Below are 18020 nucleotides of genomic sequence, written 5' to 3'. Positions count from 1 at the left end.
GTATGCTCTATGTGTGCTTGTGATTAAAATATGATGTACCTTAAAAGCCATTCCAGCCTCTTGTGATGTGGTCATAAAAATTATTTCAGCATTAAATACCTTATTCTCATCCTGTCAACTTTGAGACCACTGCTAGATGAATCATTGGAGAAATGAAATGCTTAGCAAAATGTTTTTCTTCCTGATTACAGGGCTGAGGCTTATTCGATTAAAGGATAAAAGTAAATTGATCAAATATGTGGATGCTTGGAGTTTATTTTTATCGCTCCTGAGCAAATTTTGGAATGCAGCAATCTGATTAGATTTTTCTCCTTGTGGCTCCCCGTGAAAGAGGAAGAGCTGATGAGAAAGCGCTGATGGCCCAGCCCTGGGGGATGAATGATTGGCCAGTTTCCATTTTCAGCTTTTCTGACTTCTATGGCCTAGAGAACTCAGTCAACATCAGGAAAGCCCCCTTCTAACAAAGCAGCCTAGCAATTGTATGGCAAGCTGACTTAGAAGCATTCATGGAGGTAATACAAACACACCCAGCTTGACAGACTCAACCTGCAGAGACCATTTCTATTAACATTCTCCCTTTAACTTGGGGTCCTTGTGGTCTCTCCCTCTTCCTCACCCTGATCTCCTTCATGGTCTCATTATCCAGGCCACTAAGGTTTCAGGAAAATGACAAGAAACTGAGAGAAAGCTGGGTGACTTGAGGGCAGAAAAGGGACCATTGGTTTTAATCTCAGCTGTGTTCTTAATCCTATCCCCAGCCAGCTTCCAGGGCCTTCTGGGGCTGGGGGAGTGGCCAGCCACCTTCCTGCTCTGAAATCCCAAAAATTAGTTACATTTTCCTGTTTTAACACATCACTAACAACAACAACAAATAGTAAAATTGATGTTGAGTCTTCTAGGTGTCCTAAGTGCACTGAGGCCTGACATTCCTTATGTCATTTAATCCTCACAGTGCCCCTATGAGGAAGGTGCTGTTATAGTTTCCAAAGGGTACCTGCGGCACAACAAATTTAAGTAACTGGGAAACGTTGTAGAGCTTGGATCTGAACCTATGAAGTTTTAGTCTGTGCCCTGTGTATGTAATCATGGCATCAAAATGTACTATTTTGCTGTTAAGTTGGGAGACTTGAGATTACTACATGGAAAGCCTGCCAAACCCAGCTCCTAGAAGGAGATTACTAAGGATCATAATCAAGGTACAAGTGTAGGAAGGGGCCAAGGATTCAGCCTGGAGGGGTGGGGAAGGGCTTGGTGTGGTCAACTTTTTGATCTGTGAAACTGGAAATTTCTTCCTACCCCCCTTCACCCCAGGTACCTGGCAGAGTCTCTGCCCACTGAAGGCATTTCTGAAACATTTGCTGACTTGTAATTGTGAATGAAATAAGCAAAAAAAGATCAAGGATTAGCCATGTTCTCCAGGCAGCCAAGAGACTTGAAAGAACTAGGAAAATACTGCTAAATGTTCTGAAAAGTATTACTTAGTAAGTTGATAAATGTAACTAGAAGAAATTCCATGTTGGTACTAATGACAAGATGCAGGGAGAAAGTGCTTTTTTTTAGGGCTTTCTTTTGCAAACAGCTTACAAACAAAAGAAGGAATCAATGGACACACGATGTTTCTCTCCATGGGGAGAAATACCAGGTTAATGACTGCAGAGGCCAAACCATTTACAAAAATAGCAATATTTCTTGCACAATCAAGCTCTGAAAATGCACCAGCAAGCATGAGGAGGTTGCATTAACAGCCAGGAACACACTGGAAGCTACTTGTTTCATTGTGACCCAGTCCCCTCAAGGCCAACACAAGCAAAGAAGCTTGTGGCCTACCTCTGAGTCAACACTGAGAGGAGGCCCCTAGTGAATGAAAATGCATCCGGTTCTTCCATCGAAAGGAGGTGGCAGGCCCAGAGCCAGATCGGATTATTAGACTGGATTTATTTCAGACCCTAAATTTAACCAGCTGGAGGTATTTTGAAAGTACTATCCTATGCAAACTTTTTGAATTGAGGAATTTGCCACTTACTGGGATTTGATTAGAGACAGAACACAATGTTCTTGGCTTGTATCCTCCTTCTGTACAGTGTGCCCTCCACCCAGCTTGGGCCTTCTGCAGTGCATGTCAGCTTGAGGGCTGCAGGCAAGGTGCTCAAAGAGCAAGGGTCTCTGTAGATTTGATTTCCCTTTGAGTTGATGCCACTAATGAACTTGTAACTCTTAGCAGGTCACAAGAGAAGAAACTGCCACGAGTAAGGACAAGAGGGAGAAAGAAACAAGAATGAGCCAGGCTGGAAAAGCCACAGAACCATACCTGGGGAATGGTTTAAAGTCCACACACACCTTCCTCTCTGTACACAGGATGTACACTTGCTAACACAAGCTTTAGCCAAGAACTCAAGTCACATAAACACTGCCATCCTGGGCTTCACTTTAACAGAAACATTCTTCTTCTCTTTGTTTTCAAATAAACATATAGAGATGGATGAAATCAAAAGTGGAAATTAGAATGATGAAAGACTGACATTACATATAGTAATTTATTTATAATATACCTCCACACATATTACAAAAATCTGAAGGATTTCTATCAAAATGTTAACAATTAGTGCCTCTAGATGGTGAAATTAGAAATGATTTTCAACACATCTTTTTTTCTCATTTTTATTAAAATATTTTCGTAAGTGAACATGAATTGCCTTTGTAATTGGAAAACATTTTTAAAATTTTAAAACGCGACAAGCCGATATATGAAACTGATTGAACTATTTATTACTCTAAAATGTGTAAAAGGCAAAGATGATTGATGCTAAGGGTAGAGGTTAAGGCAATGTATTCAATAACTGAGGGAAGGAAATGAGAAATCTTCTGGGAATGACTCCTTTGAACTATTCAGTGTGCTAATCCAACATCTGACAATGTCACATGCTTATTGGCCTTTACCAGGCAACATTTTTCTGATGTATAAACTGAATTTGACATAGCCTCACACATAGATTGCCTGTGCAAGATCTTTTTTTTTTTTTTTTTTTTTTTTTTAAGGAAAACAACCATTTGTATTCATTTTTTTCTCCCAAGTGCTCAAAGTCATAATATCAACTGCAAGGAAACTGTACATGTTGAATGACTGAATGAAAAAACCAAGATGATAAAAGACATAACCCTTGCCCTGAAGGAATTCACCACTTAGTTGGAGACATAAAACCCAGTACATGAAACAACTGGATGATAACATTAAGAATGGAGTTACAGAAGGATAGTTGGAGAAGGGAGTTAACACTTATTAATGCCTACTGAGTACAGGTTTTGCTCAAGTCTTCCTATAAGGTACCTCATTTAGTCCCTTAACCAACCTATGCAGTAGGTATCATTTTCTCCACTGACAATGGAAGGAATCAGGGTTCAGAGAGTTTATTTTCAAAGATGCCACAGCTGGCAGGGGACTGAGCCAGGAAAGGAACTTAGGGCCTTCTGAACCCCAGGTCAGTGTTGGATCTGCTCTACCCCCACACCTCTTCCATTCTTGTGTAAGTGAAGAATATACAGTGAGGGCGTGTAGTATGCATCAAGCCTGGAAAGGAAAGAACATGACAAGTAGATTTGGCAAGAGATGTTCCTGTAGTGCTGGTGCAGCCTGGCTCTTTGAATTTATCCATCTTCCTTCCACATGCACCCAATAATACATGAAGGTGGGTTCCAACACTCTGGGAGTTGTCTTGAACCTAATCCCAAACTATTCACCCCAACTCATCCTCTGTCTCACATCCCAGCCTGTTCCAAGCTTCTTAGCCTCTGGTCCTGCAGTTATACCATCCTCTGATGGTCCAAGGTATCCCCCTGTACCTGATGCTCAACTCCATTTCTCCAGCTTCCCCCTTCGGTTGCCACCTGCACCACAGTTCAACCTCTCTCTCCTATTGAGCTTCCTTTAAGGGTTAAATGCAATAACTTACATTAAGCACCATCACCATGGTGATATCTGGGAAGCTTTTAGAACATGTCAGTGATGGTTATAGGGACTGGAAGTGGTTAAAGACTTGAGTGCTACAGTCATTTGGATTTGGATTCATATTTTTGCTCTATTATTTGACTAGCTTCTGCTTTTTTTGGCCTGGGCTTTTGACCTTGGGCAAGTTACCAAACCCATCAAAGCCTCCATTTCCTTATCTAGAAAATAGGGATAATGATAACACTACTTCTAGAGTGTTATGTAGATTTACTAAACAAGAAAATACATGTGGCACACCTAGCACAATGCTAGTCATAAAGGATTCAGCAAACATTATGAATATTATTAATGATATCAGTAATGGCATCATTGCCATGATTACAGAAACTCTGCCTGGAGAACTGCAGGTCTAGTGCCCTATAACCCAGCAAAAACCCTCGTGGATAGCATTCCCACTGGGCTCACCTGGCAAGTCAAGCAGTAGCTAGACTTTTAGAATTCAAGACTAAAAATATCAGGTAGATTCAGCACATTGGAACACAGAGAAATGAAGACAACAGCGAAAGGGCACACGATGTGTGCATGTGGCGGGGCAAGGTATAAAACAGAACGACAGAATTTTCTGGAAGAAGTGTTATAGAAGGAAAACCATTTTTCATTTCACACATTCATTCATTTGTTTAATAAATATATACTGCCAGTTGATGAGAATTCAAAGATAAATAAGACAACTTTCATGGCTTCCGATCTAATGGAGGAGATATTTTCCTAACAAGATCAACGAACACAATGTACAATGAGTTATACTACCGCAGTTAAAGGATCAAGAAATAGGGCGTTTGATATTTGTATATGTGCTTTGTATCAGGGTCTTCAGATGAGAAGGAATGAATGATGAATAGGGAATTCTTTCAGGGCAGAAGAAACAGTATACCTGGAGTTAGAGAGTCAGGGAACAGAACATGATGGGGAAGGAGCTAGAAAGGTAATCTGGCATCAGATATTGAAGGGCCTCTGTTGACAGGCTAAGGCTTAAGTTTAAAATGCTTTGATTTTTTTAATTTGGTAAACACACTCCCAGGAACATGCCTGTACTGTGGCTTCTAGTGCTCTGTCTCACATGGTCTTGTCCACATCATCAGAAGTTCACAGTTAATCGCAGGATAAATTCCAAACTCTAAGGAGACTCCAAAAATGATATCTCCTGATGACTGGATAGTCCTTGCCCGCAAGCAAAGTTTATAGAACACACAGTGCATCCATGACTTCATCTTCATTCATGACTGATTGACTTAGAAAATTCTCCTTTCCCCTCTCCTTTCTGTCCTCAGTAAATATTCACAGATCGTTAGATGGTGGCTCTTGGGAGAGATGATAGATGGCTGGAGAGCTCAGATATCTGACTCACCAGTTTTTTTCTAGTCTTTGCATGCTTTTGCAAATAACATTTCCCTATTCTCTCTGTTTAGCCAGCATAGCTGCTGTCACGTTCCTGGTGAGATGGTGGCAGGTTTGGGGATGGCAGCCTTTAGAAGACCCTTGCACTGAGCTCAAGTGTAAGTGAGGACACTCAGACTGGGTTAAGGCTCATGACCCATCCCACTACTTCCTTCTGGTCTGGGCCTCTCTGTGATGAACAGAGTCCACATCTTCAAATGAATTGCATGTGCTCAATTGCTGAACCATGTAGTCCTGGTTTTGTCCATGCCTGCATTCTTGTAAGATGTCCTCACTATCATACTTTGGGTCAGAGGGAAGTGGCAGAAGATGATGAAGAGCCAAGAAAGAAAGAAAAAAAGTGCATCCTTGAATGTGGTGCAGATCCAAGAAGGCCAAGGTCAGTGATGCCTGGGCCATGGGGAATATTGGAGGGAGGTGCTTCAGTGCTGAGGTTGGTGTTCCCCCAGGTCCCCTTTTCCTTCCCTTCTGAGGCTGCTAGCACACCTCAGCTGTCTCCTTCTCCAGAGACTAGACCTTGGCCAGATAGGGGATGCCTACCACTGAAGGACCGCCAGAATAATGCAAGCTGACCCCAGAGTTGCGGTGCTGGAGATCATGCTCCCAAGCTCCCAGGGGACCAGGCTGAAGCCAGTCTTCAGTCAGGACCCCATCTTCCCTTAGCTTCCTTCCCCTGCCTTGCCTTGCTTCCCTCATCCCTTCCTCACAAGAGCAGTTCCTCAATAAATGTTTTTCACAAGAATCCCCATCTTAAGGTCTGCTGAACCCTTGCTAGGACAAGGACCAAACAGCTGAGGACCAAATCCAGGGGGCAGAGTGGGAGAATACATTTTAGGAAAGTAACTTAATTGCCAGGTACCATTGTGTGACATGATGCAAGCACTGTCTAGGGAGGGATTTGCCAGCACTTGCCCTTGACTTTTACCGACCGTAGCATTAAGAGCCATGCTACCCAGGTGCATGCTCAAAAGGTCAATATGAAGTATATGCTTAGTGGTTTCATGGCTTAAAGATAACATTTCTTAAGTGAGTGATTTTCTTAAGAAAATTTGGGCTTAAAAAAAAGATGAAAACAAAATATAAAGCAGTTCATATTTGCAATCATGCAAAACAAAACAAACTTCTATAAGCATTTTGGTGTCATTTATTTCAAGATTTTTACTATACATAAGCTACTTTATGTAGATAATTTCATGGGTTTTTTTTTTTTTTTACTTAATATTAAATGTAAAAATCAAGTTGCCATATTTATTTCCTGAATGGGTTGCATATTTACCATTTCACCAATCGTATCTGTAAGTATTTATTGTACTCAACCACCTTTCACCCTAAGCAAGATTTAAATTTTGCTTTGTAATGGCAGAAGTACAGTAATATTTTAATGTCACTTTAATTTGCATTCCTTGTTTGACAATAATGCTGAACATTTTCTCACAAGATGTTTCCTGGTTGTACTTCTCTTTCAGTCAGTTTTGCCTGGGTCCTTGGCTATCTAGCTTTAGGATCAGACATTCTTTTTATCAATGTATAGGAACTCTTCAGGCTCCAAAGACAGTAACACTTTGTCATATGTGTTACAAATATGCCCGTACTTTTCTTGCTCTTTGTTTTCTAGTATTTCCTTCAAACATGCAGACGTATTACATTTTTGTTTGCTCAAATTTACTAATGTTTTACTTTTTGATTAACTGATATTATTTTTAAACTTGGAAATTATGAATCCATTTGTTTTTAAGATAATGTGAAAAACCAAAACATTCATGGATGTCAATATTCTTGGGAAAAAGATGTTGGTTGATTTTTATTTTCTTCTCTTTTTTCTTATTTATATTTTCTAAGTGTTCTATTATTAATTAATTTTCTGTAATAAGAACAAAGTTTAATTCATTTTTAAAACATTTCTTCTTTTAACATCAAGTTTATTCCAGAGAGAGATGAATCCTTTGACTCCTCCAGGTATGTTATTGGCAGTGTTTCAATGAGCAATTGCTATATGACAAATAACCCCAAAACCCAAAACTTAAAATGACAGTCACTTATTATTATGTGTCTGTGGGTCATCTGGAGATTGGCTGATCTTGGCAAGCTTCAGTGTCTGCAGGTGACTAGTGGACTCGGCAGAGTGGGGTCTGTTTGGGGCTGCTGGACTACAACAGCTGTGCTCTAGGTATCGCTCATGCCCCTCCTAACCCACCAATTATCCCAGACTGTCCTTTACCTGGCAATGGTAGGAGCCCAAGGAGGTCCAACTCAAACACACAAGGCCTCTTGCGGCCTAGGCACACCCTCACTTTTGCCTCAATGTTTTGGCCAAAGCAAGTTGCATGGGGTAGGGAAGTATGCCCTGCCTTTATAGGGGAAACCCCAAAGCCACATGAAGGAAGTCTAAAGAATTAAGGTGAAGAATGGGAATCTATCAGTTTATCACAGGCACCAATAGATTTTTCTCTGTTTACTTGTATTTAGAAAGAGATATGTATTTATGCCTGATTTGACTAATCAATACAAAATTGTCTTTTTAATTACAAAGGTCTATTATAAATTGATATAGGACCTTGCCTGAGTATTTCATAGAGGGAAACACCCACTTCCAGACCAGGCAAATGAAAGAAAAAATAATAAATTAACCTCTGGTTCAGACATCAGACTCCGAGTAACTTGGAGGAGGCATGAGATGGATAGGCAGGCTGGGAATGTCAAAATGCCCACTTACAGATAAGCAGCCACTCAGGCACAGGGAAAGGCTTTCTCTTGTGCCTTATGAATGTGCACAGCTGTCAAGAGCTGTGGGCTGTGATCACAGCAAGTAAGTTGGAACAGGCAGGTGCAATGATAAAAGCAATTCCTATGGGAGGCTTATTTACACTGATGTCAGATGTCAGACTGGCAGGTGTGCCACAACAAAAGAGAGCTGTGCAAGAAGCCCCCGACTGAGCCGCTCAGCCAGGCCTTTTCACTAGCAGCCTAGTTTGGGCCAAGTTTAACAAGACGTCTCTTTCTTCCCCTGGAGAAGCTGCTGAGCTAGGAGACATTTAGTAAGAGTGGCTAGGCCGGGTGTGGTGGCTCACACCTGTAACCCCAGCACTTTGGGAGGCCAAGGTGGGTGGATCACCTGAGGTCTGGAGTTTGAGACCAGCCTGGCCAACATGGTGAAACTCCGTCTCTACTAAAAATACAAAAATTAGCCAGGCATGGTGACGCATGCCTGCAATCCCAGCTACTTGGGAGGCTGAGGCAGGAGAATTGCTTGAACCCGGGAGGCAGAGATTGCAGTGAGTCGAGATCGTGCCATTTCACTCCAGCCTGTGCAAAAAAGAGCAAAACTCCATCTTGGGGAAAGGAGAAAAAAAAAGATTAACTAAAATGGCAATGTTAATATTCCTGTATATTTACAAACACATCACAGTTTACAAAAGGTTTCCACAGACTTCATTTCCTGTGAGTCTCACAATACCATTTGAATATGTAGTAATGATCATTCTTTTTTATATTAAAGGAAATTGAAGCTCAGAAAGGTATTTGTTGAACTAGTATAGGCCAGTTGAAAAATAGTTTGGGTCACAATAGTTTAAATTCTCAAGCCCCTCCCGTGGAGAAAAAGCAGCAATGTATTTGTGCTACGAGAATTAGAGTCAAGCAAATGTAATGTTCTCAGGGTGCTGCCGGCAAAAGACTTTGGGATGTGAAATGGGATGAGGCCAGAGAGCAGAAGGAGGTTCCCAAGGGAATCCGGGACCCCGACTCTTTACTCTTCTAGGGGAACAACTGGGGCCCAGGCCCAGGGTCCAGAGTGAGCAGCACAGACTGACCAGCTTTGAGGCTTGATTGTTCTCTTCTCTTCAAAGCACTCACTGGGATCTGGGGTCAGAGGTCTAATTGTATTTCTTGCAGATTCCTTCAGGCCACTAATGGGCTACTGGAAGAGCTAGCTTGCTAATAGCCTTCCTGCTTTTGGGAAGAGGAGCTTTTTAAAAAGAGGCGTTTGTTAAGTGGGCCACTCTGGAATTCTCCATTTATATGAAAAGGGTGTTTGATATTCAAGAAGGTATTTGTCATCTGGAGGAAAGGTTAATTCAATTATTTTGTTTGGAGATGAAAAAGATGAAGAGCCAGCTTAGTAACAGGCTTCAGGTCTATGAGAGGCCGTTCCTGGGGAAGATGGCAACCACCTGTCTCTCCTCCAAGAAACGGAAGAAGAATCAGGCTTTTGTTGCGGAAAGATCTGAGTGAGACAGATGGAATGGCCTGTGTGCACTGGCTGCTCTTCTTGGCAGATTATCCGTGGATCTCCCGGGTGGGACAGTGTCAGGAAGGGAGCTTGTGGCAGATGATTCCCTAAAGGCTCTTCTTTGATTTTATGACTAGGATTTGTGATTTGAGATAAAGCTGGAAGAGTAAAAGCCAAGGAAAGATGACCCTTCAATAGGGATCCTGGCTACTGAGTATAAGTGATGATTTCCCTGGACCTCAGTTTTCCAATCTATATAATTGGATTACTGTTACTCGTGTGGCTCTTCAATCATAGAGTTATGAAGATGGACCAAGATAATGTAAAAGCGCACTTCAAACCACACAGCCCTGAGCAACTGAAAGAAACTATTTTTTCCTGGAATAAGGGCTGATTATTTTTCAAGTCTAGTGTGCACTAACATTTTTCTTCCTGCTTTGGATAAAGCTGCCAGATTGCTTTGGACCCAACCTTGGAATAACATGCCAATTACTTTCTTTGAGCTCTCAGACCTCTTCCTGCATGTGCCTCCTTGAACAAGTCCTGCTTTGCTTTTGTTACCAATTATTCATAGAATGGTGCCATTCAGGCATGAAAGGAAGGGGGCCTCCAAAGAATATCTTCTAAGCCAGGACCCAATCCACATTGATTCTCCTTTTATGAGTGGGGATTCCACTTCTCTTTGAATGCCTCTGATATTAGGAAAACTCACTATCTCATGTTAAAGCTTTTGCATTGTTTGAAATTTCAACTAGTGAACAACTCATGTTCCCTTATGTGAAGCCCAAATCTATTTCCCGGTAGCAGAGCTCAAAAACTGAGGCACATACAAAGAGAGGTAACATAAGTGAATGACCTGGCCCTGGTAAAGACAAGGCATCATGGAGGAGGGTAGTTAACTTCTAAAGAGATGCCTTTCCAAAGCAGGCACCTGCTATTCACAGCAATAGATTATTGCCCTGCAGAAATATGGGCCCAGAGTGAACAGATCCAGCGCTTTGCTTGGACCTAGGGAAGCTTAACTTGTGTGGAGTACACAAAAGAATCACACTTGAAAGGAGGCTGTTTGGGGTATTGTTAAATACTAAAATTAAAAATTGGATTTTAATGGTATTCTGAAAAGAGGAGTAAGGTACAACCACCTCCCTCGACGGAGTGCCTCTTTCCAATCCCAAGTGCAGAACCAACGGTAGCAGACACAGTTGTTCTTCCAAAGGATGGGATTTCCAATCTGCTTAATTTTTAAGAGACAATGGAAATCTTTATTTTTATGTACAATTTTAAAGTTTTGATGTTAGCTCTATCTTAAACGTGTCTTAAAGACTGTACAAGCCAAACAAAATATTCTAAATATTCTCTGGGAGGTGAACATGGCCCCCACACCACAGATTTTCAATCTCTGCTGTCATAGTGCTGCCAACCTCAGTCTTAGTTCTACTCTCAGAGGCAAATGGAAACATTCCATGCCCTTCTCTATAAAAAGAACCTTCAGAAATTTGAAGACATTTCTGCATCCTTTCTGGGTATTTTCATCAACAGGGTACAAGTAATTAGCTAATTTTTATTTCTCTCTTTGTCAAAACTTCCATCCAGGTCATTATCTTCTCAGCCCAAGACCCTTCAAACTAGACTATTTAATAGAAGCAAAGGAGTCACTCTTATGTCCATATTTGCAAGAGATAACTATTACCTTTATGAAAGGGGACTCTTGCTAAAGATCAGATTCAGATTGTAAGATTAGTTTGTTTATTAGCCTTAAATTACTCATTCTGGATATTTTGGTAAGGAGAGTGCCTCCAGGCACATATTGCTGATTTGCTTGTCATTTATAGCACTGTAGCAACATCAGTAAAGCAACTGATTTAAAAAACAAAAAGAGAGAGAAAATTAGAGAATGTTATAACTGAAAGAGAACCTGGGTGTCATCTAATTAGCCCAATGGTGACAAATTAGTTTCACATGGAGAGCCAACTTAAATGGATAGCCAAGGATTCCTGGGAGTTGTGTATTGAGAACGATTCTGAAGAATTCTGGAGAACGAAGACCAGGAAAAGGCAAGAGGGAAATGGGAGCATGAGTGTCACCTATCTTGTTAGGAGGAATTCTGACCTGATTCGGTCATTTTATAAATAAAATGGTTGGAAAGTGGAATAAAATCTGTGGCAGACAGTGTTGGTTGGCTGGTCCAAAAAAGCCTTCTCTACCACCATCTTCCCCAGAAGACATTGTCTTCATCTAGAGAATCTGCAAGAGATGAATAGTCCCTTTACCAGCATCTATTGCAGTTAGGGTTGACAACATGATGTAGCCCTAGTAAATGATCCAGGAAGGGAACTTGGCTGGGAGTTCCCACTTTAATTAAAATGATACAGTCTAGCCTTTTCACCCTTCCCCTGCTGGTGTGATGATGTAAAGCCTGGAGCAGCAGTAGCCATCTTGTGATCATGAGGCAACAGCCACAAGATGAAAAGCAAAGAACTAAAGGTGGTCAACTGAAAGCCTAAGAAGTGTTTGAGACTTAAAAGTCTTCAGTAAATAACAATGCCAGCCACTATCCACCTTTAGGTATTCTATTGTGTGAGAAAACAATATCCTATTTGTTTGGGCCACCATACGTATCAGGATAGACTAACTGCTGTAAAACGACGACAACAACAACAACAACAAAACACCCAAATTTCAGTCTTTTAACATAATAATTGTTAATTTCTTGCTCAAACAAAATCCAGTGAGGCTTTTCTGAGTTGAGTGCTCTCGTAGGAGGCTGTTCTCCAACTGGTTCCTCAGGGATTCATGCTCCTTCCACCTTGAGATTGCTGCCATCTTTAATTTGTGGCCTCCAAGGTCACACCCATAAGAGTATGGGGAAAGCCCCCTTAATCTTCTTAGTTGGGAAGTGATACTTCACTTCAGTTCATATTCCAGTGGCTTATGACTAGACATATAGCTCCCCCTTAATGCAAGAAGGCTGAGAAGTGAAATCACTGCCTAGGAAGCCCTAAACAACTCCGTACCATGGAAGGGGAGCCCACATCTCTAATGATTAGCTAGCTCCCTCTGTCATAGTCACTCTTAGTAGTTTTTCCATTACTTGCAGCCAAAGGCATTCTTGATTTAAAAGCAGAATACAGCATTTATTGCCTATGCTCAGAGAATATTTCTGATGCCCAAATTTCATTCAGAATACTGGACTTGAAATCAGGTGGCCTTTGTAGTAAGTGGAAGCCACTTGCCTTATTGCTTTGTTTTAAATTTTCAATTTTTGTGGGTATATAGTAGGTGTATATATTTATGGGGTCCATCAGATGTTTTGATTCAGGCATGCAATGTAAAATAATCACCTCAAAGAGAATGGGTTATCCAGCTCCTCAAGTATTTATCCTTTGTGTTTACAAACAATCCACTTATACTCTTTTAGTTATTTTAAAATGTATAATTAAGTTATTAGTGACTGTAGTCATCCTGTTGTGCTATCAAATAGTAGGTATTATCCATTCTTTCCTTTCTGTTTTATTAGGGAGAAAAGAGGCATACAAGAACAAGTCATCTGTAATTGCCAGCAATACTTTGAGAAGCATGTGGTATCTAGGGTGAACTCAGTAACAATATGGATGTTGAGTGAATTCAAGGGAAGGAAAATCTCAATAAGAATAAAAGAGTCCAAGAAGGTTTCTTGAACAGAGACTTTAAAAGAGAAGGACTGTACCTTGTGCTTTTCATGAGTCTCTGCTTTTTCAAAACACATACACTTTTTCTGTATAATTATTCATTCATAAATGCTATTATTCCTTCCATAAATATTCATTGAGCATGGTAAAGGTGGCAGGGACTGGAGTAAAGGTTTTAGATAAAAAATGGCTAAGATATAATCCCTTCCCCTCACAGTACTCAAAATATAAGGAGAGAGAAATATATACCAGAAGCTCCTCTGCTTGCTAAAACCATGGGAGCATTGAAGAATGGAGGAAATTTGGCCTTGAGGGATATACTGGAAGTTTTCAGTGATGAAAGGAAGAAAAGAAATTTTGAATAATGGAGATGGCATTAACAAAAGCACAGGGGTGTGCAGATTCACAGTAAACCCAGAGAATAGGGAGTAATCCACATTGCATGTATGTGGCAGAAGGACAGGAATGGTGGGAGTTCAGACTGGAAAGTCAGACATATTGGGTCATATGATGAAAAACCTTGAATGCTATATTAATTAGGAATGCTGTCAACTGTAGGTTACAAAACACATGATGAAGGTACATAGTTAGCTTGCACAAGAAAACTTGAGAAAGGCAAACTTAGAGTTTATATAGCAGCTCAATGACGGTCATGAAGATTTTTCATGCCATTTTGCTTTATCCTGCTCAGTGTGCCAGTGATGTGTCCTAGGATGACCAACTGTCCTGGTTATCCTGAGACTGAAGTGTTTGTTCCCTAGGATGTGGGCCGTTTAGTGCTAAAAGTGGGGAAGTCCCAGGCAAACTGGGGAAAGTTAGCTACCATAATGTCTCCCCTTACAATCACAAGATGGCTGCTATAGCCCCAAACATCACACAGAAAACTGGTCTTCTTTTTAAACACTTCTGTCTTATCAAGAAGAAAAAAATCTTTCCCTGAAGTCCCAGTAGGCTTTCTCTTATATCTCATTGACCAGAACTATGTCACAGGCCCACCCTTAGTCCAAAGAGGGAAGAGATCATTATGGTTGTCTTAGAACAAGCATAGTTTATCCTCTTGGTTTGGTCGTATTGGATTCCACTGATAGGGAAGAGGAGAAGCATCACTTGCATGTGGGCAGGTCACAGTGTGTGCCACAAAAACCATGGGAAAGATTTTCGACTTCATCCTGAAAACAGTGCACTGTCCTCAAATATTTTTAAGCAGAAGGTGATAGACTCTCACTGATGTTTTAAACTTGAAAGCAATGTGATAACTAAATTAGAAGGGACTTGAAAATAAGACTGAAAGAAGAGAGATTCATTAGTAGGTTACTGCAATAATCCAAATACGAGATGACAAGATTTGAACTAGGACTATGATTATAGAAGTGTAAATAAAGTGACGGATTTGAAAGAAGTGATAGGATGTTTATATCATGTGATCTGAATAAAAACTGTGCACCATGCACAGATCAAGCTGTGGCTGTTTCCATTTGTGAATGAGAAAATAAGTGTACAAACATTAGAGGTGGCATGTTCAAGTTTCCCTCAGCTGCCAAACATTACCTGCCTGACAAAGCTAACCTCCCATGCTAGTAGAGTGAGATTTCCCCCGTTCTTTGGCTCTTTGACACATTCAACACCAGTTGGCTTTACTCTCTGGGGGCCCCCGCATCTACCTGGCGCCAGGTGGGTGTCAGACTGGGCAGGAAGCCTTCATTCTTTGCAGTTAGCTTTGGGGAAGATGACTGTAGCAGGATGTGTTGATTAATCAAATGTACCTTTAGCAGAGATGAGCAATCACAAGGTTGCACTATCAGTTCAAAGACTTACCTCCCACTCCCAGGAATAGTCTTCAATTATTTTATGCATGGTTTGCAAGTGAAATCAGTTCATCTCCCAAAGACTTCTGATGCTAGAAAATTAACCTGATGGGAACTATAGTTTAGAGCAATGAATTTTTCCTTGTGAGTCATGAGAAGGACAATGAGGGAGGCATTTGGTGAGTGGTGACTTTAGTGACACTGTTGAGTGAGGAGTTGTGATAGGAACTAGCCTTTGTTATGCCTGTACTGAAGCATCTGATGACTGTCCATGGTAGATCTTATCTCATATGACAGTTAGACACTCATAAATGCAACTCTAAGGTTTTGTCTGTCTACGCCCATGAGAGTAGGGGTGATGCCTCATTTACTCACCACTCCCTTTCTGGAGGTTAGCATAGTACATGGCATATAGGATATGCTCAATAAATATTTATAGAATTATTATTGATGAACTACTCTGTGCCTGTGCCTATATCATCCTTTTTAATCCTTCCAAAATTTTAACATAGGTTTTATGATCTCTATTTTAGAGATAATGACACAGATTCAGAGCTGGATAGTGAATTAACTGAGGTCATACATTTAGTGAGTGGCAGAGCTGGGACTCAGACCCCAGGCTGTCCCTGGTTCCCATGCTCTTTGTTCTGTAAATGCTATTGGGATCTTCATTTCAGGTAATGGTATTTCTCAATGCAAAGAATCTCAGTGTTGATTTTGTTCTTTCCTTCACTTTGTAGATGAGGGAGCTTTAGGCCCAGAAAGGCCAAGCAACTTAGTTCAAGTAAAATTAGTGCTCAAGCTCAATCTAGCCAAGCATTTTTCAATTGGACTTTGAAGTTCCCTCAAGATAAGGCAGCCACTAATTCAGATAGAGCCAGGCTTCCTGCAGGTTGGATTGAACCTATCTCTTCAATGTGGCTGCATGTCTACAGAGCAGAAAGGCATGAAAATTCTCAACCAATGCAAGTTGGTTGTTTTCTGGTTCTCAGCTGTACCTGGCACAGTTTGCCTTCTGACTGAAGGAAAGGCAAGCCTCAAGCTTTTGGAAAGCCACTGCAAGCTTGCTGTTGAAAACTTCCAGGTTTGGATGTAATCTAGGCTCTGGTAAAGTACTTAAGCTAATAAAGGTCTAACGCTTCCTCCAGACTCCCTGCAAGCGACTCACTGGCTCAGTGTGCGCAAACCTGGAGGAGAACACTGTGTCCGTGGCCTGGACAGCCTCACACATGTGATTCTGGCTGGGCGCTGTACCAAACCAGGGCCTGTTGCACTCAATCCCTCCATTCTGTCTTGCCACTCTTCGCTCCAACATGCTACCCAAGTCTCTTCATCAAAAATGTGGTTTATATTTCCCTGAACTTCCGTCTGGGAAGCATATTACCTGCATTAGGTTAAACCAATTCAAACTAAAATCATTGAGAAATCCTCAGGTTCAACTGGCATCCATTTGCTCATCCTCTTCTTCCTGGGCTGAGTCACTTTCACAGGGCCAGACTCTGTGCCAGGCATACTATGCCAGACAGCTGTGAATGACACTTGAGTGGGGGAAGAGGTCGTATCACAAGACCCAATGCAATCTGGGGTCATTTCTTTGCAATTCACTGGACTTTGTCCTCCTCTGGGGTCCAGCTAGGACAAAGATGACTGCCTCAATCCACACAAAGTAACCCCAGGGGACCAGAGAGTATCTCTTTCAGGAGCTCTCCCTTAGGAGCAAAACATTTTCTTCCCCAGAAGCCCCAACAAAATATCTTCTGAGATCTCATTGGCCTGACTTAGACACATGTCTATTTCTGAGCCAATACCAGGGACGGGGAGATGGCAAAGATGATTGACTCGGACTTGATTTCTTTTAAAAAAAGATGTTTTGTTCTCTGCAACCTAAAAAGTCAGAACTTCCCAGTAAAAGCCATTTTGTATTCAAATTTCTGCCAGGGCACTGTTGTTTTATTAAATTGATTTTTTTTCTCTATTTTTATCATCATTATCATCAGCAGCAGCATCATATTAGGAAGGTGGATGTTTTAAGCAAATCAGTCATGAAGGAGAGAATGGGCAAATCTTTAACAATTGAGAGGTAGATTTCTTGCTGCTTGTAAATTTCAAAATTTCTCATTTCTATTCCAGCTTGAACTCATCCCGAAGGCAATGGGATGTCATCAAATATTTCTACACAGAAGGTGATAGGCTGTCATTTAGGTCGCAGTCATTCAGCGTGGGTCAAATCTGACAGAAGGTCAAAGCAATCAAGATGCCCTCAGGGGACAGCAGTTTAAATCCACATAAAGCAGATTGTTTTGAATGGGCCTGCCCCCCTGGATATGTAGTCTGATTCAGGCTTGCCAAGGGAGCCTGAAGGTGCCACACTTGTGGGTAGTAAACTTCTCCCCAAGTCGCCTCTGATTCTCACCACAGGGACTCACACAGTGGGATGGAAGTGAAAGCCCAAGGTCATGGCTCTGTGCCAAAAAGAAAGGGGACACATTTCTTTTACGCTTTTCAGGAGATAGGGTTGGGGTTTTTGAGTAGCCAAGGAGAATTTGACAATTCTTGTCTCAGAAATAGATTAGCATCTGCATCAGTGGACTCAGTAGAGCAAATGGCTCTCCCAGTGTGGGTGGGCACCGTCCAATCCATCCAGGGCCTGGATAGAACAAAAAGGCAGAGGAAGGAGGAATTATCTCTTTCTGCTTGAGCTGGACATCCATCTTTCCCTGCCTTTGGACATTAGAACTCCAAATTCCCCAGTCTTTGTATCCCAGGGACTTACACCAGAAACCCCCGGGTTCTACAGCTTACAGAGGCCATATTATGGGATTTCATGGCCTCCCTAACCTTGTGAGCCAATTTTCATAAAAAATCTCCTGTTATGTATTGAAACAGTCAAGCATCGCTTAATGACAGGGGTACATTCT

This window comes from Chlorocebus sabaeus, chromosome 11, assembly GCF_047675955.1.
Source record: "Chlorocebus sabaeus isolate Y175 chromosome 11, mChlSab1.0.hap1, whole genome shotgun sequence".
In the NCBI taxonomy this organism is placed as follows: Eukaryota; Metazoa; Chordata; class Mammalia; order Primates; family Cercopithecidae; genus Chlorocebus; species Chlorocebus sabaeus.
Note: the sequence above shows the minus strand (reverse complement) of the source record.